The following is a 23,483-nucleotide window of genomic DNA, read 5'->3' on the forward strand; positions in this document are numbered from 1 at the left end:
ACAAATATTTATTACTGTTACCTTTATAAATATTTATTACTTTGTTCATTTATTCAACCATTCACCAAATATTTATTCAGAACATACTAGGCAAAAGACAAAACAACTCTAAAATCTATTAAAAAGTACAAATATAGATTCATTTGAGGATTTTTGATAGCTCCCATTTTCTGAGGCACCAGAAATTAAAAGACACTTAATTTGAGATAGATCTGGAAACATTATATCTAACTTTGAAAGAAATAATGCATATTTTCCTAATGTGATTAAGAAACTAAGAGACAAAAGGAAGTATTTGATTAGTTTAATGGGAGAGAAAGGCCTCCCAAACTAGCTGATCTCTGAGACGATGGAAAATAAGAAACTGTACAAATGCCCTTTAAAAAGTATCTCTGAGAAACACCAATTGAATCTCAGAGGCTAAAAATTAGATGTAATCCCTTCTTCCTTTTTTTAAAAATTCTCTCTTGTTAAGTCTTTGCTCTATTTCTTTTGTCTTTTCTCATGGTTCAGACATAATTATACTTGATTTCTATGGAATTAATAAAGCCACATTAGAAACTGCTCACAGAAAAATATCAGTAGAAAAGGACAGAGGCACAGCAAACAGCAACAAAACAAAACAGAAAATTTTGTTGACAGAAAGGAAATAAAAAGGTTTTCTAGTATAAAGAATAACTAGTTCTCGAGTGCCTACTCAATGGCAAGGAGGGTCCTGCATTTCCAAACATTGAACCCGCAGCTGCATCTCTCTCCATCTAACAAACAATGAATGAATGAGGGGTGCAGGAAGGCGGCTGTTCAGAAAAAAAAGACGACCTGTAAATGTTCCATTATGAGAAGGGAAGTACATACAACGATTAATTACGCTGAATGAGTCAAATGTCCATGTATTAACAGATAAAGCTGAAAAACAAAACAAAACAAAACAAACGGCTAGAATTCCCTAGCAGTTCAGTGATTAGGACTCCACACTCTCATAGCCAAGGGTCTGGGGTCAACCCCTGATCAGGGAACTAGGAGTCCACAAGCCACACGCCCTGCCCTCCACTTCCCCCTCAAAAAACTGTCAAGGAAAAACAAATTGAAAGGTATAAATTCAATATGATCTCATCTATGAAAACTTGAAAGAAATATTCCATATACATTGACACAGACATAACTAGATAAGGAAACAGAACATATAACACAAATGGAATAAAATATAAAATCTTATAAGTGATATTATCTATGGAGATGTTTAAATATTAGAAAGAATGGTACTATTTTTCACTTAAAAAACAGATATCCAGAACTTTGGCAGAATTAACATTTTAAACTATGACAGTGGAGATGGTGGCCAAAACAGTGAGTAGGTGGACCTGAGCTCACATCCTCCCACAGAGAACTAAAATTACAACACAGAGCAACTCTCGATGGGAATGATCTGAAGACCAGCTGAAAAGATTTTTTTTTTCAGTTGCAAACATTTTCTCCTGTTTGGAGGGTTATATTTTCATCTTGTTTATGGTTTCCTTTGCTTTGCAAAAGCTTTTCAGTTTAATTAGGCCTTTTAGTTTAAAAGGCCCTGTTTATTTCTTTTTATTTTCACTATTGCAGCAGGTGGGTCAAAGAAGATCTAGTTGTGATTTAGGTCACAGTGCTCTTCCTATGTTTTCCTCTAAGAGTTTTAGAGTGTCCACTCTTACATTTACTTCTTTAATCCATTTTGAGTTTATTTTTCAAAGGAAGCAACTGATAAGGGATTAACCTCCAAAAAATACAAACAGTTCTTGCTGCTCAATATAAAAAAATTTTTAAAAAAGGATGGAAGACCTAAATGGACACTTCTCCACAGCAGGCACAGAGATGGCCAAGAGGCACAAGAAAAGATGCTTGCTGCTGCTGCTGCTAAGTCACTTAGTCGTGTTTGACTCTGTGCAACCCCATAGACGGCAGCCCACCAGGCTCCCCCGTCCCTGGGATTCTCCAGGCAAGAACACTGGAGTGGGTTGCCATTTCCTTCTCCAATGCATGAAAGTGAAAAGTGAAAGTGAAGTCACTCAGTCGTGTCCAACTCTTAGCGACCCCATGGACTGCAGCCTACCAGGCTCCTCCATCCATAGGATTTGCCAGGCAAGAGCACTGGAGTGGGGTGCCATTGCTAATTACTAGAGAAATGTAGATCAAAAGAGTTGCTCTACAAGGAGTTATTACCTCACATAGGTAAGAATGGCTATCATCAAACAATCAACAAACAATAAATGGTGGAGAAGAGGTGGAGAAAAGGGAACCCTCCTGTACTATTAGGAGGAATATAAATTGATGCAAGCACTATGGAGAACATTATGAAGGTTCCTTAAAAACCTAAAAACAGAACTATCATATGACCCAGCAATCCCACTACGGGGCATATACCCTGAAAAAAATCATACTTCAAAAAGACAAACGCACACCAATGTTCACTGCAGCAGTATTTACAATACCCAGGACATGGAAGCAACCTAGATGTCCATCAACAGATGAAAGGATAAAGAGGATGTGGTACATATCTGCACTGGAACAATACTCAACCATAAAAAGGAACACAATTGGGTCATTTGTAGTGATGTGGATGGACCTAGAGTCTGTCGTACAGAGTCAAGTCAAAGAGAAAAACAAATGCTGTATTAATATACAATAGAAAGACGTACCGAAAATGGAAAAATGGAACAGGTGAACCCATTTGCAGGGCAGGGAGAGAAATGCAGATGTAGGGAATGGACGTGTGGACGTGGGGGTGGGATGAACTGCACGATTAGGAATCACATATACACAGCGCCGTGCATGAAACAGATGGTGAGTGGGAATCTGTGATGACCTAGACGGGTGGGAGGGAGGTCCAAGAGGGAGAAGATATATGTATACGTACAGCTGATTCACTTCATCGTACAACAGAAACTAACACTGTAAAGTAACTATACTCCAATTAAAATTTTTTTAAAAAGATATTCTCCAGTGGAAGATATAAATAAGGAACCACAGCAAGATCCGTAGGAGAGGCAGAGATGCCATATAGTCAAGACCCACATCCGAAGGTAGGTAGCCCACAGACAGGAGAATAATCACAGCTGCAGAGACTTCCCTCAAGGAGCAAGGAGTCTGAGCCTAACCTTGGGATCAAAAGCCTGGGGCTGGGGGGTCCTGCATTAGGAACATGAGCCAGAATTTCTGGCTTTGAAGGACAGCAGAGCCTGCATTCAGGAGAACCAGAGGCTACAGGAAACAGAGACTCTTCTCTTAAAGGGCACGTTCCAAATCGAAAGCAGTTGGAAAGGAGCCTGATTCAGACACATCTGCTGGTCTTGGAGAGCCTTCCAGAGAGGCAAGAGGCTACTGGTGCTTAGCACACCGACAGAGACACTGGAGGCAGCCATTCTTAGCAGCTTATTCTACCATGAGAACACCAGTGCTGACACCATGCTGGAGCCTTCCCTCTAGTTTACTGGTGCCTGGACCTGGCCTCACTAGTCAGCTTCTCAGCATCAGTCCCGGGATGCCCTACACTAAGCAGCCAGCCTTGCAGGGACATAGCCTCAGGTACCATCAGGCTAGCACCAGGCCCTGGACTTCCTGGGTTATGCAGGCAGCTATACCAGGACACAGCTCCACCCACCAGTGGCCAGCAGCCTCTGCACTAGGCAGAGTCTTAAACCCAACAGGCTGGGGACCTGTCACATCAGTATACTCACAGTAATCAGCCCCCCGCCCCCAACAGAAGGGCCCATGCAGCCCACAATGGGGAGGAACTCCTAGATCATTTAGCTCGGGTGAACAGAAGGGAGTATGCACCTGGGCCCCATAGATGTCTCCTAAATAAAAAGGTCAAATTTCCAAGATCAGGACATGCAACTGATCTACCTAACTTACATAAACAAAAACAGAGAACAAGCAAAATAAGGCAAGAGGGGAACAGGCTCAAAATGAAGGAACAAGGTAAAATCTTAGAAAGGCTAAGCAAAGTAGAGACAAGTAGTCTACCCAGTAAAGAGTTCAAGGCAATGATCATAAAAGATGCTTGATGAACTTGGGTGAAGAATGGGTGAACACGATAAAATGTTTAACAGAGACTTACAAAATAAAAAGAAGAAATAAGCAGAGCTAAAGAATACAATGACTGAGATAAAAAAGAACGAAAATACAGTAGATTTCATGATACAGAGGAAAGGATCAGCAAGCTGGAAGACAGTAGTGGGAATCACTCAAGTTGAACAAAAAAAGATTTTAAAAATGAGGCTATATCAAGAGATCTATGGGACAACATCAAGTGTACTAACATTCTAAGGGTCCCCCCAAAAAGGAAGAAAGGGCAGAGAACCGACTTGAAGACAATATCTAAAAATTTCCCTATCTGGGAAAGGAAATGGACATCCAAATCTGGGAAGCTCAGAGAATATCAAACAAGGTGAACCCAAAGAGGCTGACACCAAGATGTATTAAAATTAAAATGGCAAAAGATAAAGAGAAAATATTAACAGCAACAAGAGAAAAGCAACTATTTACATACAAAGGAACTCACAGAAGGCTATCCGCTGAACATTTCAGCAGAAATTCTGCAGGTCAGAAGAATGACACTATATTTTCAGAGGGATGAAAGAAAAAAAAAAAAACCCACACAATTAAAAATACTTTACTCAGCAAGGCCACAATTCAGGTTTGGAGGAGGGATGAAGAGTTTCAGAAACAAGCAAAAGCTAAAGGAGTCCAGGACCACTAAACCGGCTTTACGTGTGTGTGTGTGCTCAGTTGCGTCCGACTCTTTGTGACCCCATGGACTAGGCTCCACTGCCTGTGGGATTTTCCAGGCAAGAATGCTGGAGTGAGTTGCCATTTCCTATTCCAGGCGATCTTCCCAACCCAGAGGTAGAACCAGTGTCTCTAGCATCTCCTGAACTGGCAGGAGGATTCTTTACGACTGTGCCACCTGGAAAGCCCCAGAAACAGGCTTCATAAAAATGTTAAAAGAATTTCTTTAAGCAAAATGGTACAACTAGAAGTATGAAAACTATAAAAGGAAAAATCTCATTGGTAAAAGCAAACATACAATAAAGCTGGCAGTATATCTGGCTCCCTGGTTTCAAGCGATTATACAAAGCTACAGTCATCAAAACAGTATGGTGCTGGCACAAAAACAAAAACATAGATAAAAAGAACAGAATCCAGAGCCCAGGAGTAAACCCATGCCTATATGGGTAATCAAGATCAGGACATGCAACCGACCTACCTAACTTACATAAACAAAAACAGAGAACAGGCAAAATAAGGCAAGAGGGGAACAGGTTCAAAAGGAAGGAACAAGGTTCAATCTTAGGAAGGCTAAGCAAAGTAGAGACAAGTAGGGGCAACAGTACACAACAGGGATAAGACAGCCTCTTCAATGAACTGTGTTGGGAAAACTAGACAGCATGCAAAGAACCAAACTGGATACCTTTTCACAGCACATAAAAAACAAACTTTAAAAGGACTGAAACTTAAATAACCCGACACCACAAAACCCCTCAGAGAAAACATAGGCCGTCTACTCTTTGACACTGGCCTAGGCAATAACTTTCTGGATATGTCTCCTTAGGAAAGGGAGACAAAGTAAAATTTTAAAACTGGGACTGCATCAAGCTAAAACACTTTTGCACGATGAAGGAAACTATTAACAAAATGAAGAGCCTGCCTAGTGAACGGGAGAAGATACTGGCAAATGAATCTCTGATACGGGGTTAATATCCCAAATATATAAAACTCATATAACTCAACATCAAAAAATGAACTACCGACTGAAAACTGGGCAGAGAACCTGAACTTTTTTTTTTTCAAAGAAGACACATGAAAAATGCTCAACATTACCAGTCATCAGGGAAATGCAAAGTAAAATCACCATGCGCTATCACCTCACACCTGTTAGAATGGTTATTACCAAAAAGACAAGTGTTGGTGAGGATGTGGAGAAGAAGAAGGCCCAGAAAACTGCTGGTGAGAATGTCAACTGGTACAGTCACTATGGAAAGGAATATGGAGGTTTCTCATAAAACAGAGCTCCCATATGATCCAGCAGTTCCACCTCTGGGTGTTACTCTGACAAACAGTGATTTGCAAAGATATATGTACCTCTATATTCAATGCAGTGCTATGTATAATAGGCAAGATATGGAAACAAGTTAAATGTCTATCAATAGACAAATGGATTAAGGAAGGGGTGCATATATTCAGTTGGAATATGAGTCATAGAAAAGAATGGAATCTTGCCATTTATGGCAACATGGGTGCACCTGGGGGGCATTATCGTCAGTGAAGTTAAGTCAGACAAAGAAAGACAAACGCTGTATGATTTCATTTACATACGGAATCTAAAAACCAAACCAAATGAACAGATATAAAGAGCAGACTCAACAGACACAGAGAACAAAACAGGTAGTTACCAGAGGGGAGGGGGTTGGGGGAAGAGTGAAATAGTTGAGGAAGATTAAGAGGTACAACCTTCCAATTACAAACAAGAAAGGAAAAAGTGAGCCTTGGGGAGGAAATGTCCAGCGTGGGAAATAGAATTAGTTATATTCTAATACCTTTGTCTGTTGATAGATGGTAATTAGACATATCATGGTGATCATATTGTAATGTACAGTAATACGGAATCGCTACTTTGTCCACCAGGAATCTGCATAATGATATAGGCCAGTTATACCTCAATTTTAAAAAACTCTAAACACTGGGAAGAAAGACATAAAAATGCTAATAATGATGAGTATCTCGGGGGTAGGTATCTCTGGCGGTTTTAAATTTTTACCTTAGGTTTTTATGTATTGCTAGTTTTATGTCATCAACATGCATTGTCTATAAAATTGGAAAGAAAACAAAAACAAATCCACTAAAAATAAAAATAATAAAATAAAACATGGCAGCAAATAGACTTTATTATTTTCTGTAGGCTTAAATTACTTCATAATAAAATTTAATGTATTTTTAAATTTCATGGTTTAAAACAAGCATCCTGTAGAAATTCAGGCAATTAGAAGGAACTATTCCAATAGGTCCAATTTTCTTATTGTTGAGCTTGGACTATACAAGGCTTGATTATTTACCATCTTTATCAAGAGGAACAATGGAATATTAATATAAGAGAAGAAACTGTCTGATATAAATCACTGGTACTTTTGGCAAATGGATAGTCATTTCAAGAAGGAAGTGAATTATCTGAACATATTAGTAATTATATTGAATCCTGTAGCTTCAAGAGTGTTTCAACTCACACATTATCCATGAAGGTTACTCTCTTTCTTCCTTACTGTGTATGAATATGAAGCTTTAGGGGCATGATCAATGGGTTGTACATTTTCAGTGCTGTTAAACATGCATAATTATAGAGTCTGGATTTCACAATAACAATTGTCAGTGGTAAAGCATCTGCCTGTTAATGCAAGAGACACAAAAGATGTGGGTTCGATTCCTGGGTTGGGAAGATTCCCTTGGAGGAAGAAATGGCAACCTGCTCCGGTATTCTTGCCTAGAAAATTCCATGGACAGAGGAACCTGGTGAGTTACAGTTCATGGGGTCTCAAAGAGTCGGACATGACTGAGCAACAGCATGCACAAAGTACTGACTAGCTGTGCAAGACCACAACTGACTTTTTATTTTAAATCCCTCACAAAACTTCTTTTAGATTCAAAATTGCCATCAGACATTTTCTAATGTAATTCCAAGGAGCTGGTTGGGTGCTGGGGGTCTCCAGCAAGAAAGGAAGCTGCAAACATTTTAACTTTGGATCATATGTAATTTTTGGAATTAACAGCAAGAGTCAGAGTACTTCCTTGGTTTTTAAATCATAGTGGTAAATAAGTTGGAAACATTTCACTAGTGAGGCGAGACTCACTTGAGATATATTGTTAAACATGAGGGGTGAAAATATATCACAGACACAAGTGGTATTACACAGCACACCATTTTTATGAAAACACAGTCTCCATGCATGAGCATCAGATATATACCCACCATAAGAGAGCATATTGACCTATAATTTTCAATATTACATCCTTGTATTTTTTATTATATGCTATTTTTCAACTAGTAGAGGAACATGGTCTCATAAAGCTAATATTTATTCTTCCATGTTTATAGAGCTAGTGGTACACTTCAGGAAATGAGAAACTCCAAGAAGCCAAATAGAACTCGGTGTTCTGAACACCCAAGAAGGGAGGACAGGGAAACTGCCATGTTTAAAAGAAATCAGGACCAGAAACTCGGCTATAAAGCTTTAAATAATTCAACAACACAAGCTAAGGGAAGCCTTTGGTGTTATTTCTGTCTCTATAATAGTAGTCTTTTTTTATAGATGATAAATCTTATGTAGGAGTCTTCATTTTAGCAGAAAGCAAAGAAAACTACTCCTTTAGTCTAGTTCCCATGTGCAACTCTGCACCTGCTGTGTGCATTTTGTGCAAGCCAAGGCAGACAGTATGTGTAACCCACATAACAACCAAGATACCCCTAACTGTATTTTTAAGTCACGAATTACCCTCCTCTTCTTATTAAGTAAACTATACTACAAGCTCCCCTGGTGACTCAGTGGTAAAGAATCCACCTGCCAATGCAGGGAACACGGGTTCAATCCCTGTGTCGGGAAGATCCCCTGTAGAAGGAAAGGCAATCCATTCCAGTACTCTTGCCTGGGAGATCCCATGGACAGAGGAGCCTGGTGGGTGACAATCCATGGGGTCACAAAAGAGAGACACAACTTAGTGACTCAGCAACAACAAAACTCTGTACTAGGGAATTCAATGATTCCTTGTGTTAAAGAAAAGAGCGAATGAGAATTTGTTTTCCTATGGAAAGGTTGTGCCTGTATTAATGGTAAATGTCTCAAGAGATCAGAGCCTTAACAAAGCTTTTATGAAGAACATTTCCCGAAACCCATTGTTTCTATGCCCTTTCCTTTTCACGGAGAGCCTCACTTGAGGTTTTGGAAGAATCCAGAGAAATAAAAGGCATTAAGTCATGACCCCATTCTCTGCATGAATGAAGAATGAAAGGGGGTGGAGGGGATGCCAGAAGATAAGTGAGGAACAAGACAGAAATGTGGATGGAAGCTGGCTGAGGAAGGCATATCAGGTCTGATGGGAGAGAGTGTTTCAGCTGCAGTCAAGGACCGATTAAAATCCTTATACCCTGATCCCTGAAGTCAGCCTATGACACGGGGCAGAGAGCCGAAACTGGGATGCATGCCACAGATGCAAGTGAAAAACTACTCCTTTGCTCCTTACCTTCTCCAGTCTCCCCTCGGATTGCCCCGTCCCTCTCTCCGTGACTGAGAGGGTGTCACAACAGTGACCGTTGTGACACCTGCCCCACCATTTCCACTGTGGTCTGGGCCCTTTCTTTTCTGTAGGTCCCCAGAGCTCTCCACTCTCTATTTTCCTGCACTGAGTTCTGAGATTATCATCCCCAGATCCATGTTCCTGTATCAAACAACAGTGACCTCCTCTAGACACCAAATCAGAAATTCTGGTTCTTCAAAAGAGCATCCATATACATATGTTGGTGTGTTTCTAGACAGCTGAAAAATCAATACAAGCCCAGAGTTTTCAGAAGAACGACAGTGTGGGAAGAGGCTGGCACCCAGAGTTAAAATGGGGTCCGGGCAACCTCACCATTTGCTCAACTCTGCCCGTGTTAGCATGTTCAGTTCTTGCTGAAGACTCTGTGGTCTGGGCAGTCCTGGTCCTCCTCAATAGGGATGTGAGGAGGTTTGAATCTGGTTATATCACACCGACCAGGGACTGGGGACAGGGGTGCTGCTGGTCTGCAGTTCCTGGAAGGCAGGGCTATTAACCTTTCTAAAATCTATGGGTTGATCTTACATCATAAAGAAAAAAATCCCCTGGGACTTCCCCAGTGGTCCAGTGGTTAAGATTCTGCACTTCCAATGCAAGCGGGGCAGGTTCGATCACTGGTCAGGGAATTAAGATCCCACGTGCCATGTCAAGAAAAAAATTTTTTTTTTTAAAAAGAAGCACTCCCTTCAAAATGTCAATAGTAGCCCCAGAGGAACACCAATAGATGATTTTTAATGCTCCAGTAACATGTCTGTATTGTCAAACTTAAGCAGAATGTAGAGAATTTAAGAAACTGAGAACAAAACTGTGAGGGTAAAGAAATTTGTGGGTTGTACGATCTCATAGGAAAGGTTCAGAAAAATGTGTCTCTCCTGAAGAGGAAAAGGATGACTTGAGACCTGAGTCTGTAATGATGCAGGGGGACTCTGACCAACACATTCCCTGTCTCCGTGGCAGCAGAAATAAACTGCTGTGCGAGGAGGTCAAGAATTCCTTAGGCTTTTAGACAAGGAGGCTCTAAGAAAGGAGAATCTGTATTAGGATTCAAAACGAAAGTGGATACGTAGTATGAAGGTCTGAAGACAAACAGATTCTTGTTGGTTTCAGACGGTTCAAGTGGGATCCTGCTTGCCGAGTAAGGAAGAACATTTGGGTCACTCATCGAGTTCTTCCCAGTGCCTCTTTTTAATACAGATACTCTTTGTTACGTCTCTGCACACCACAGCATCCTACCAGACTGGAGAGTTAAGGTGGAAACACCACTTCCCATCTTCTCCCTCCCCTATACACACGCCTCATCCTTCAAAGAAAGTCAGTCATGGGGCGCAGCAATGAAGACTACAGTGGGAAAACTGGAGTCTAGCCCAGCGGGGCAGTGAAATCAACTTTGATTTCTCAGTAGAAATAAAAGAAATTAAAAAAAAAAACCACACAGTAGAGAGCTATTTAGGGGAGAAAACATTTGTCACCATGGACAGAATGAAAGTCCAACCAAATGAAATAAACGCCTGTGGAAAAACACTTGTCATGCCAGGGAAAGAACTACGTTCCTTCTTCCATGCTCTTTGTTTAGTTTTGTGCACTCAGTGTACAAAGCTTTATTTGTGTGGTTGATCATTTTTTCACCTATGAAAGAGGTGGGGATTAACTTCAGCCTTGTAGGTGGGTCTTTTATCAGAAAGGACTTTCAAAATAAAAGCGATTTACTTGGTACCATCTCAATAGCAGAACACACGTTTCCGAAATAAAATGCTTGTTGTGCTAGCAAGCTTTGTCCTTAAGTAAGCAACAATATAGTTAGTAATCTTTTAAGCTGTTAACACACATGCATTAAACAACAACCCTGTTCTATCATAATAAATCATACAGTGAGTACCGCTTGTTACAGTTAAATATAAACATTCTGGCTACTGAGATTGTATAAGTTGAAAAATGTCAAAATAACAACACTAGTTGATATTGACAAATGCAGTTTTGATTTTCAATATTTCAAAGCATAATTTATCTGCAAAGTCTTAGCTAATTGAAAGTACTTAACCAAATCTGATATATGTAGACACTCAATATAAATTCATTGAATCTATTCAATTAGAATTTATCAACACAGAAATAAAACTTGTTTAAGCCAATGTGGGGGATATGTTATTTCTAATATCCTTGTAACATCCCACAGAGTATATAATAATAAATATGAGAAACAGCATATCAAATTTCTTCTCATTTATATCTGTCTCCCAGTGAAATCAAAGGATTACAATCTGTACATAATCTACTTCCAGAGTTCTTATTGCAATAGGGTAAGACTATTACCCATTTTAAAAATATCCTTGAAAATTAAGAATAACTTCATGAGACAAATGGAAAACTTAATACAAACCTTAAGAGCTCCAAGAGATAAGAAGACAAATGTGTTCACTGGGGACTTGACTGAAACCACTTATTCACCAAACTCTTTTAAATGGAAGCTGTTCACAAAGGCAGTCTCATGGAAGACAGCGGAGCTTCGACATGCCAGATGCTTCTGTAAGGAGAAAAAAGCACTCCATTAGGACACGTCCAAAGTACTGTGACTGTCAGAACCGGCCACTGTAGTCAGAACATGCTGGAATAGCATCTACCACTATTGTTAAAAGTATTAACTGCTATTAATTTTGCACTCCCAGATAGTCATATTCATAAATGGCAGGGTGGGACAGCAACCTTTTCAGCACTGTCTCTAGAAATGACCAAGGGCCAGCAGCATTTTATAATGAATCTGTGAATCTGCTTTTGTCTTTCTTTAACCAGACAAGGGTTGAAGGACAGTGCTCAGCACGAAGGCAACAACGCTGATCTTCACTGGGAGCCCACCAGCTGCGAGACCCCAGGCACAGGCTTTCTGATTTGAGCGATGGCCCTGCCACTGGAGGGCACTGGCGCCATTTCCCAGGTAAGAAAATGAAGGCACAGGTTCCTGAGATCAGGCTGAAAACCGGGGCATCAAAGCCCAAAAGGCCTCTTCCCTCACTTCATTCTGTGGTCTGTGTGCTTTAGAAAACTAGTTCACTCGGTGCAGTTGCTATGGAGAACAGTATGGAGTGTCCTTAAAAAAAAAAAACTACACAAAGTTACTATATGATCCCACAGTCCCACTCCTGGGCATATATCCAGATAATCAGGCAGCTCTGCACCCCAATGGCCACAGCAGCACTGTTTACAACAGTCAAGATATGGAAGCAACCTAAGCGTCCATCAACAGATGAATGGATCAGAAGACGTGGCACAAAGAGATTATGGGGTACTACTCAAACATAAAAAAGAACGAAATAGTGCCATTTGCAGCAACATGGAGGCACCTAGAGAGTATCACACTAAGTGAAGGCAACTCAGACAGAGAAAGGCAAGTATCATATGATATCATTTAGATGTGTAATAAAAAAAAAAGATACAAAAGAACGACATTTACAAAACAGAAAAAGACTTACAGACATAGAGAACAAACTTACGGTTATCAAGGGGGGAAGGGTGGAGGAGGGGGACAAATTAGGTGGATGGGATTAGCAGATACAAACTACTATATGTAAAATTATATAAACAACAAGGATCTGCTATACAGCACAGGGAACTACATTCAATATCCTGTGATAACCTATAATGGAAAAGAATATGAAAAAAAATATATATATATAAAATGGAATCACTCAACTATATACAAGAAACTAACACATCATTGTAAATCAACTACACTTAAAAAAAAAAGAAAAATATTTCATAAACAGAATTTTGACAGGGGAACAGGATATACTGCAATATACTAAATGAACTCATATATTACTAAATTGATCAAGAAAACTCCTCTCCTAATTTGCTTTAGTTTTATATCAGACATTGTCTCACTGAGTCAGGGCTCATGGAAATGCAGACACCCAGCTCTGCGCAGCGCACTTTCTCTCCCACCTTGTTCCTGATGCAGAGAGAGCCCTCTGGAGCCCCAGGGTCTCCTGGTGTGGTGGGGAGGTTTGTGTGTGCCCTGGGACATCAGCGATGCCAAGGCAAAGGCCACATCTTCCTCTGGTGCCTCCATGAGGCCCACAGTTCCTTCGTTGGCCAGGGGAAAGAAGACATCGCCTTGCCTTTGCGTAAGGAGAACAGCATCCCTGACGCAGGGATCGAGCCTGCATCCTCTGTGGCTATCTCTGAGTCACAGGACTGTATCTCCTCATAGCTGTGTCCATCTATGAGGGCCAACCGACAGGTCTTGGCAGAGCTCCATCTACTGATAGATTTTCTCTCTTATTTTCAGTCAAGTACCTATATGTTTTGGGTTGTTCCAGTGCCAAGAACTGACCCTCCATCAGTTTTCCTAGCATCCACGTTTATGGTGGGTTTCATATTTACTACCTTGTAATCAATCACTTCAAAATTCCCCTCGAAGTGCCAGCTTTTAATGGCATTGTCTTCTGTACAAGCCTTGGAACTTTTAGCTCATATCCACACTGTGGCTGGGAAGCTTTACAGAAAGCCTAGAGAAGGATGAAGAAGGTCATGTGAAACTTTAAAAACTTTTCATTTTATTTTAGGCAACAAAAGCTTAAGGCATGAATAAAGAAATAAGGAAGAATGATTGGCAGCATTTTCAGAGCTCTGCAGAACTGGAGCCTAGGATTACTACATGTGGCCAAAAGAAAAAACAACCAGGCCAAACACAGCCAGTGTATCTTTGCATAAAAGGAGGAAGAAGAGCTTGACAAAGAACAGGGGATGGAAGTATCTGGACCACAGAATCTAAGCTAAATGACAAGAATACAAAATAAGCAGCAACTGTTCTTAAAACTTCACCGACTAGCATTCTGATTTCTTCACACAGCTTAAAAACAAAGTTTCACGTGGAATGCCTCAACTTGTAGGTTGTGTTTTCCATAAAATATTGATGGTGCTTTCCAAGCAGTCACTCAGCCACAATTTACTGCAGACTTCATTTTTAAATTTTTTTGAAATATAACTGATTTTCAAATGTTATGTTAGTTTCAGATATACAGCAGCATGATTTAATTATGTATGTATATAAATATATATGTACATAAACATAGATTCCTTTTTACATTCTCTTCCATTATAGGTTATTACAAATACTGAGTAAAGCTCCCTGTGCGATACAGTAAGTCTTTGTTGGTTATCTATTTTTTATGTGCTGCTGTTGTTGAGTCATGCCCAACTCTTTTGCAACCCCATGGACTATAGCCCACTAGGCTCCTCTGTCCATGGGATTTCCCAGGCAAGAATGCTGGAATGGGTTGGCATTTCCTTCTTCAGGGGATCTTCCTGACTCAGGGATCAAACTGGGGTTTCCTGCACTGGTAGGTAGATTCTTCACCACTGAGCCACCTGGGAAGTCCCATTTTGTATCTAGTAGTGCATATATTTTAATCCCAAACTCCTAATTTACCCCTCGTCCGCTTTCCTCTTTGGTAACTGTAAGTTTGTCTTCCATATCTATGAAGCTATTTCTGTTTTGTAATTAAGCTTCTTTGTATCATTTTTTAGATCTCTCATATAAATGTTATCATATGATATCTGTCTTTCTCTAAGCCAGACAGAGAAAGACAAATATCACAGTGCATACGTCTGAGTCATCAACACGTCAGAAAATTCCAAGAATACTGAAAAAAAGCAACACAGTTTTTCCCTCAAGGATCTTACTGGTTTGGAATGGAATGCTACTTGGATATCAAAAATTTTAAGAAGGAGGTACTAGTACGTGGTTGAAAGAATCGGGTCTGGACCAGACTGCCTGGGGGTGTTCTTGTGTGATCTTGGGCAAGGCACCTAAGACTCTTTAACCCTGGCTTCCTCCTCAGCAAAATGCAGAAATGATATACTTCCCATATAAGTTGCTGTGAGCATTAAGTAAGAAAAGCTATATAAAGAGTAAGAGTTGGACATGACTTAGCGACTAAACAACAAACAGTATAAAGTGCTCGGCACAATAAGAGGAGCACGGTAAGAACCCATCAGTTGGCAGTGAGGAGTAGTGCTGTTATATAACAGAGCACAGTGATGTCAGTGAGGGAAGAAGTGCTCTGAAGCTTGGAAAGGACTGGAGATCCTCTTTCGTGGGGACGAGGGGGATAGTGAAAGCGTCAGTGAGGAAAGTAGCATTTAAAATCAACCATAACTGAACACACACAAATAATTAGGCTTTTACAGAAATCCTCTAATGATAACTGAAAAGCTAGAAAATAAGCTACTTGAGGAAAAAATAAAAGGTCCATGAAATTAGACATTATTTTCCAGGATCTGGTGTGAAAGTAGGCATCTATCATAACCACCCAACCAGGGAATAATGCAAAGAAGGAAATCTATGTATTGCTACGAAGAAAGATACAATGACCCACTGGGTCCTATTCTATTCAACTGTAATCCAAAACGACACCAGGGCTTTTAATGGAACTTGGCACGCTCTGGACACACCATTTCTAAACTTAGCCTCAAATTTAAGTCACAGGGCTTGTGACTCAAATCTCCAACGTGACCTTTACAGGGCACTGTTCAAGGAAACGTGCCTGTCATCGTGCAGAGAAACTATATGCCCTTTCATTCCCAAAAGTATGATGAAAGGATGCCCCATATAGTTACAGGCACAGAGCCACAAAAGGATTCTGACTTTGACTCTCTAGAAGCAATGAAAACAAAGACTCTATTTGAGTTTGTATCCTTCATGTAGAAATGCTGTCTTATCGCATTAATGAACATTCCTATTTCCCCTATATTCCGGACTTTATTTAATTCAAAAGAAGCTTGGCAGGAATCTCATCATTTGTGGATTTAAAATACAGTGCCTCTGAATAAATCCCCCTTTCAAGGGCTTACTGAGCCACGCTACTCTATCCTTGTCAGAACCATAGAATATTTTACTGAACAGAAGAGCTGAAGCACATGGTAACTCAAATTCCCCAACACCCTCTCTGCTTCCCAGTCCTGGGAGGTCTGCTGAAGGAGCATGGACTTTAAAAGACATGGTGTCATCATTCCCTTCTCACCCTTCTTTATTTCTTCCACTGAATTATGGAATCCTGTCAACTCCTCTTCCCATTCACCCACCTCATGACATCACACCTCATACACCACCATAAGCTTTTTGCTGGTGTTCCTTCTTGTAGCTCATCCTACAAACAGTCAAAAATATCTGATATCCTGGTCCATGGTGATGATAAGGAAGTATTTGAAAAAAAAATGAATGCATGAACATATAAATGAAAAATTTTTAATGTAACTGTATATTCATGCACTACTCAGTAACTTTCTGTGAAATTAAAAGATGCTTGCTCCTTGGAAGAAAAGCTCTGACAAACCTAGACAGCCTATTAAAAAGCAGAGACATCACTTTTGCTGACAAAGCTCCGACTAGTCAAAAATATGCTTTTTCCAGTAGTCATGTATGGATGTGAGAGTTAGACCATAAAGAAGGCTGAGCACTGAAAAATTGATGCTTTTGAAGTGTGGTGTTGGAGAAGACTCTTGAGAGTCCCTTGGACAGCAAGGAGATCAAACCAGTCTATCCTAAAGAAAATTGACCCTGAATATTCACTGGAAGGACTGATGCTGAAGCTCCAATACTTTGACTACCTGATGCAAAGAACTGACTCATTAGAAAAGACCCTGATGCTGGGAAAGACTGAAGGTAGGAGGAGAGGGGGATGACAGAGGATGAGATGGTTGGATGGCATCACTGACTCAAGGGACATGAGTCTGAGCAAACTCTGGGAGACAGAGGACAGGGAAGCCTGGCATGCTGCAGTCCATGGGGTTGCAAAAAGTCAGACATGACTGAGCAACTCAACAACAACCAATTCAGTCACTTACAATGTCTCCCTATTTTCTTAAGGATCAGATCTACGTCCTCATTATGAATACCTGTTTCCGCCATTCTCTCCAACCTTAAAACATACTATTTCCGATCCAAATCCTTGGGGTCAACCAAAAACTGTCTGCTCATTATATTACAGTGAATCTTAACTAGGGATGCATCAAAATTACCCATGTCAACTAAACTGGAATCACCAGAGGAAAGCTGTCATTTTTCAAGTGCTCCACAGATGCTCAGATGTACATGGCTTGTGCTGCTGCTTCTTCTCTTCCTCTTGGTGTGTGAACCCACCTAGCACAGCTCAGGGAAGCCTCCCCTTTTAAGTGAGTCTTCCCAAGCCACAGCACTATTCCATCCTTTCTCTAGTTCCTTATCATAGAGTTAAAACATTTCAAACTAGAAAGGACCTTCCATTGATTCTCTTGACTGACTCTCTTCCGGTATTCACACACTTATGTAATCCCCTCTCCTTCCCCACCTTGAGTGTGGGTGAGACCTAGTCTTCTGATGAACGAAGTATGGCAAAAGTGATGGGAAGTGACCTCTCTCTTGCCCTCTGACCCTAATGATGCCAGCTGCCATGCTGGCAGTGCTCTCTGGAGAGGCCCGCTGGCAAGGGACTGAGGCCCTCAGTCCATCCAGCTGTCAGGGAACTGAGCTCTGCCAATGATCACTGGGTGAGCCTGGAAATGGATCCTGGTGCGGTTGAGCCAGGGGAACTGCAGGTCAGCCCCAACTGGGACAACTGTGCATCTGACCGACACCCTGACTGAAGCTGGGTGAGGGACCATGAGCCGGAGGACTGCCCTGAGTCATGTGGATTCCTGACTGTGATAGTTAGTGTTATGTGGCATTTGGCGAGGCCACAGTACTCAGATATTTAGTTTAACACCAGTGTGAATGATGCTGTGAAAGGATTTTTTTTTTTAATGAAATTAACATTTAAATCAGTAGATGCTGAGTAAAGCAGACTAACCTCTGCAGTGCTGGTGGGTCTCATCCAATCAGTGAAAGTGAAAGTGAAGTCGCTCAGTCGTGTCCGACTCTTTGCGACCCCATGGACTGTAGCCCACCAGGCTCCTCCGCCCATGGGATTCTCCAAGCAAGAATACTGGAGTGGGTTGCCATTTCCTTCTCCAGGGGATCTTGCTGACCCAGGGATCGAACCCAGGTCTCCCACATTGCAGGCAGACGCTTTAACCTCTGAGCCACCAGGGAAGCATCCAATCAGATGAAGGCCTTAAAAGAGAACCATCTGAGGTCTCCTGAGAAAGAGGTATTATGCCTCCAGACTGCCTCTGGACTTGAGCTGAAACACAACTCTTCCTTGGATCTCCAGTCTGCCCTGCAGATTTTGGACTTGCCAGCCCCCATAATCACATGAGATAATTCTCTGAAATAAAGTTCTCTACCAATAGGTAAAGATACTGATATATATACGTGTGTATCTCTATATATTTGTGTATGTGTGCGTATAGAGGAAGAAGGCTGAGCGTCCAAGAATTGATGCTTTTGAACTGTGGTGCTGGAGGAGACTCTTGAGAGCCCACTGGACTCCAAGGGGATTGAACCAGTCAATCCTAAATCCTGTATATTCTTCGGAAGGACTGATCTGATGCTGAAATTCCAATACTCTGGCCACCTGATGCGAAAAGCCAACTCACTGGAAAAGACCCTGATGCTGGGAAAGATAGAAGGCAAAAGGAGAAGGGGGCGGCAGAGAATAAGATGGTTAGACAGCATCACCGACTAAATTGACATGAATTTCAGCAAACTCCAGGAGATAGTAAGGGACAGAGGAGCCTGGCAGGCTAGGGTCACAAAGAGTCAGACACAACTTAACTGAATAACAATGTGTGTGTGTGTGTGTGTGTATATTCATACTCTACACACATGCACCCTGTTGGTAGTATTTCTCTGGGGAATCTGTTAAGTTTCTGGGTAATTTGTTAATCAGCAATACATGACTAATATGAGACTCCTCCCCATCCATAGCACTAACCACAATGAATTATAATTACTTTTAAATTCCCCTCTAATTAGGGCTTCAAGCTCTGTCAAGGCAGGCATCATGTCCACCATGCTTGCAACCAAATCTATAGCTCTCAGTATTGTGTCTGGTATATGGCTGGGGCCCAATACATATTTGTTAAATAAACAAGTAAGCGATAAAGCTTTAGCAGCAGTGTCTTCATATTACAGAAAATAAAAAAGATGCAAAACAAAACAGAAAACAATAAGGCAATTCTGGAACTAAAATTGTTACTGTATCTAAGTACAGGTTCCTTCAAAAGGGGTACTAATCAATGTGAAAAATTTTAAATGACACATATATTGCTTTACTGTAGAGATGAGAGAGACTGTGACAAATCTGGAGACTGGAGAGGAGAATTTATGGAGCTGGAGAATAAGACTAGGGTGTGAGTTCCAGAATAACAAATTTGAAATTCTGTCAACCAGCTTAGATCTACCGGAAGTGTTCTTGTTTCAGATGGATTTTGACCAGGAGTGTATTTTTGAGGATAAATGTGGCATCAGTGTTCTGAATAATTAAAAAAAAAAAAAGGAGAGGACTATTGCTAAGAGAGTGAAACAGAAATATAGTTGTGAAAGTATAAAGGAAGGCCTAGATGGAAGAAAAAAAAAGCAGAGAATAGAGGAAATTCCATAAATTAAATGGAAGTCATGATAAAATAGAAGAAATAATCAAAGCTGCAAGAATATTTTAAGCCTGGGTTTGATGAAAATTCTAAGAACACTGACAGAATGTGGAAATTCAAGAAGGGGAACTGGTGTGTGAGCACAGGCCCAGGGGAGCGGAATGGGATGATCCACGCTGCTCTGAGGTTTACAAGTCACATTCCTTTCCATGTTCATGACGATTGAACACCCAAGATTTAATAAATCTTCCCCCCAAAGATCAGTACAGAATACAGAGTATGTACACAGTTTCTTTCAAGTGGTATGTGATTTACATACAGTAAAATGCACAGATTTTAGGCGTATACTTCAGTGTGGAGCATCCACAAAGGTAACCAAAGGTAACCAAAGACTAGTTAAGATAAACAGCCTTTTCATCACTCCAGGAAGTGCCTTTCTGTCAAGCCCTTCCAAAAGGGGAGCTCTGGTTTCCATCACTGTCGATGGCTTGGTCTGTACTTGAACTTCATATATACAGAATCATATATTATAGAATCATATATACAGAATCATATATATCACATATATTATTTTTTGTCTGGCTTCCTTTGCACCACAGTGACTATACTTTATTCTTGTTGTTAAGTCTATTCAGTTAATTCATGAGCATTAGTGTACAAAACATATTGTATAATTGAGTATCATTCTGTTGTAGGAAAACACCATAGCTTGTTACCCACTCTCTGGTTGATAGACAATGAGGATGATCCAGTTTTCAGTCACTATAAAGTTATTACAAACACTCTGATACAAGGCTTTTTCGAAATATACACTTCCATTTCTCTTAAGTAAACAGTTAGATCGAGGCTGATGGGGCCTAGGGCAGGTTCATGTTTAACTCTAAGGAACCACTAGTTTTCCAAAAATGGCTGTAATATTTTGCATCCCCACCAGTACTGACTGAGAGCTCCTATATTCCAATGTCCCGACCAACATTCTGCCGTCATCCCTGCTTTTATCTGTAGCCAAGTCTAGAAGGTGTGAAGTGGTATTTAACTTTGCATTTCCCTCACGACTAATGATGTCATTATTGAACTTCAAATGTTTACTGGACGCTCTGATACCCTCTTTTGTGAAGGTTCTGATCAGGAAATTTTGCCCTTTTGGGGGAAGGGTGTTTTCTGTCTTCTTAAAATGAGTTGTAAAGGTTCTGTAGAGATTCTGGACGCAATTTCTTTGTCAGACGTATGTATTACACAGTATTTTCCCTGTCTGTGGTATCTCTATTAATAATGTCTGTTTACAAATGGAAGTTCTTCATTTTGGCTGAGTCCAGTTAATTTGTTTCCCCTATAGTGTTAGTGCTTTTGGTATTTTAAAAAATAATTGCCATCTTTATAAGACACTGGCCTACATTTCTTTCTAGAAGCTTTACAGCTTTTGCTTTCACATGGAGATTTATGATACTTCCTGAATTACTTCCTGTGTGAAGGTGAAAGTCATTCAGTCGGGTCCAACTCTTTGTGACACTCCACGCAATTTTCCAGGCCAGAATACTGGAGTGGTAGCTGTTTGATTCTCCAGGGTATCTTCCCAACCCAGGGATTGAACCCAGGTCTCTCACATTGCAGGCAGATTCTTTACCAGCTGAGCCACAAGAGAAGCCCAGGAATACTAGAGTGAGGTGGGCATTAAGTTTCACTCTGTTTCAACACAGTTAATGGATGCTTCCAGCACCATCTGTTGATGGACTGTTCCTTTATTTCACTAAACTGCTTTGATACCTTTGTTGAAAATCCATTAACTACACAGTTGTTTATTTCTGATTCTGTTTCACTGATCTGTTTCTCTAATCTTTTATCTAATATTAGATTTTCTTAATTATTGATGCTTTTAGAGTAAGTCTTAAAATCAGGAAGTGAGGGTTCCCCCACACTGTCGTTCATTTTAAAAAAAATGTTTGACTTGGACTTCCCTGGCAGTCCAGTGGTTAAGACTCCATGCCCCCAACACAGGGGGCATGGGTTTGATTCCTGGTTAGGGAAGATCCCATAGGCTGCATGGCACAGCCAGAAAAGCTTAAAAAAAAAAAAAAGAGAGAGAGAGAGAGAGAGAGAGAGAAAAAAAAGTTTGACTCCGTTTTTTAAAAAAGAGGAAGAAAATGTTCTGATTTTTGTAAGCCCCTGTATTTTCATATAGATTTTAGAAATTGTCAATTTCTACAAAAACAAAACAAAAACAAAAACCCCTTTTTGATTATGGTAATCTATACACTATTTTGGAAAAACCATCATCTTAAAAATACTGATTCTTCCATTACATATGTAATATATATTTTTCCACCTAGGTCATCTTTAACTTTTATCAGAAATATTTTCTAATTTTCAGTGTTTAGGTATTATGTTTTTCATTTAAATATAGCACTATCTTATGGTATTGATATTATTGTAAGTGGTGGTGTTTTTAATTTCATTTTCTAATTATTTCGTCATGTATAGGAATACAATTGATATTTTACAATGACCTTGTATCCTGAGGCCTTGATAAATTGAATAGATTTCTGCCAAGTTCAAATAGATCTCTTTAGATTTCTTAGAATTTTCCAGATATGCAGTCATACCATTTGCAAACAGACAGTTCAATCACTTCTTCCTTTTCAATCTGTTAACTTCTAAAATTTCTTTTAGTAGCTAATCCTGTTTCATTGGCTAGAACCTCGACTTCAATGTTAAACAGAACCAGTGAGAGTGGACATGCACGCCGCCTTCTTGATTTAGGAGGAAGGAATTCATTGCTTCAACGTTTCATTTTTGGAAGTATAGTTGGTTTACAATATTATATTGGTGTCAGGTGTACAGTATCGTGACTCAGAACCTTTACAGAGTACACTAAACATCATTATGACAGCCATACTGCCCTGTGCTGGGCAACGGATCTGTGCTGCTCATCTACTGTATACCTAGTGGCTTGTGTCCCTTAACCTCTATCCTGTCCCTCCCTCATTCTCTCTGTTCACTGGTAACCACTAGTCTGTTTTCTGAATTTGTGAATCTGTTTGTTTTGCTATATACATTTGTCAGTTTAATTTTTAAATTCCACTTGTAAGTGATATCACACAGTATGTGTCTTTGACATATTTCACTAAAGTGAAGTTGCTCAGTCGTGTCCAACTCTTTGTGACCCGTGGACTGTAGCCCACCAAGCTCCTCCGTCCATGGGATTCTCCAGGCAAGAATACTGGAGTGGGTTGCCATTTCCTTCGCCAGGGGATCTTCCTGACCCAGGGATCGAACCCAGGTCTCCCACATTGCAGGCAGACGCTTTAACCTCTGCACCACCTCACTAAGCATAATATTATCTAGGCCCATCCACATTGTTACAAATGGCAAAATTTCATTCTTTTCTTATGGATGAATAATATTCCACTACACACACACACACACTGAATAATATTCCACTACACACACACGCACATGCGCACACACACACAGCACCCCCCCACCTTAATCCAGTTGTCTGCTGATGGTACTGATGGGTATATGAGTTGCTTCCATGTCTTGGCTATTGTAGCTAGTGCTATGAACGCTGTCGTGCATGAATCATATCAAATATAGTTTTCATATTTTCCAGATATATACCCAGGAGAGGAACCGTTGGATCA

The 23,483-nt window shown here is 40.4% G+C and overlaps 1 protein-coding gene across 2 annotated transcripts in view; it reads right to left on the reverse strand.

Moving 5' to 3' along the window:
- ENOX1 (ecto-NOX disulfide-thiol exchanger 1) overlaps positions 1–23,483 on the reverse strand; it is a 662,416-nt gene that overhangs the window by 320,267 nt on the left and 318,666 nt on the right. For both annotated transcript variants that reach the window (XM_040267197.1, XM_040267198.1), the window contains one exon: positions 11,714–11,857. The gene's annotated coding sequence lies outside the window, so the exon portion shown is untranslated. The remainder of the gene's footprint in view (positions 1–11,713; positions 11,858–23,483) is intronic.

This window comes from Oryx dammah, unplaced genomic scaffold, assembly GCF_014754425.2.
Source record: "Oryx dammah isolate SB20612 unplaced genomic scaffold, SCBI_Odam_1.1 HiC_scaffold_24, whole genome shotgun sequence".
In the NCBI taxonomy this organism is placed as follows: Eukaryota; Metazoa; Chordata; class Mammalia; order Artiodactyla; family Bovidae; genus Oryx; species Oryx dammah.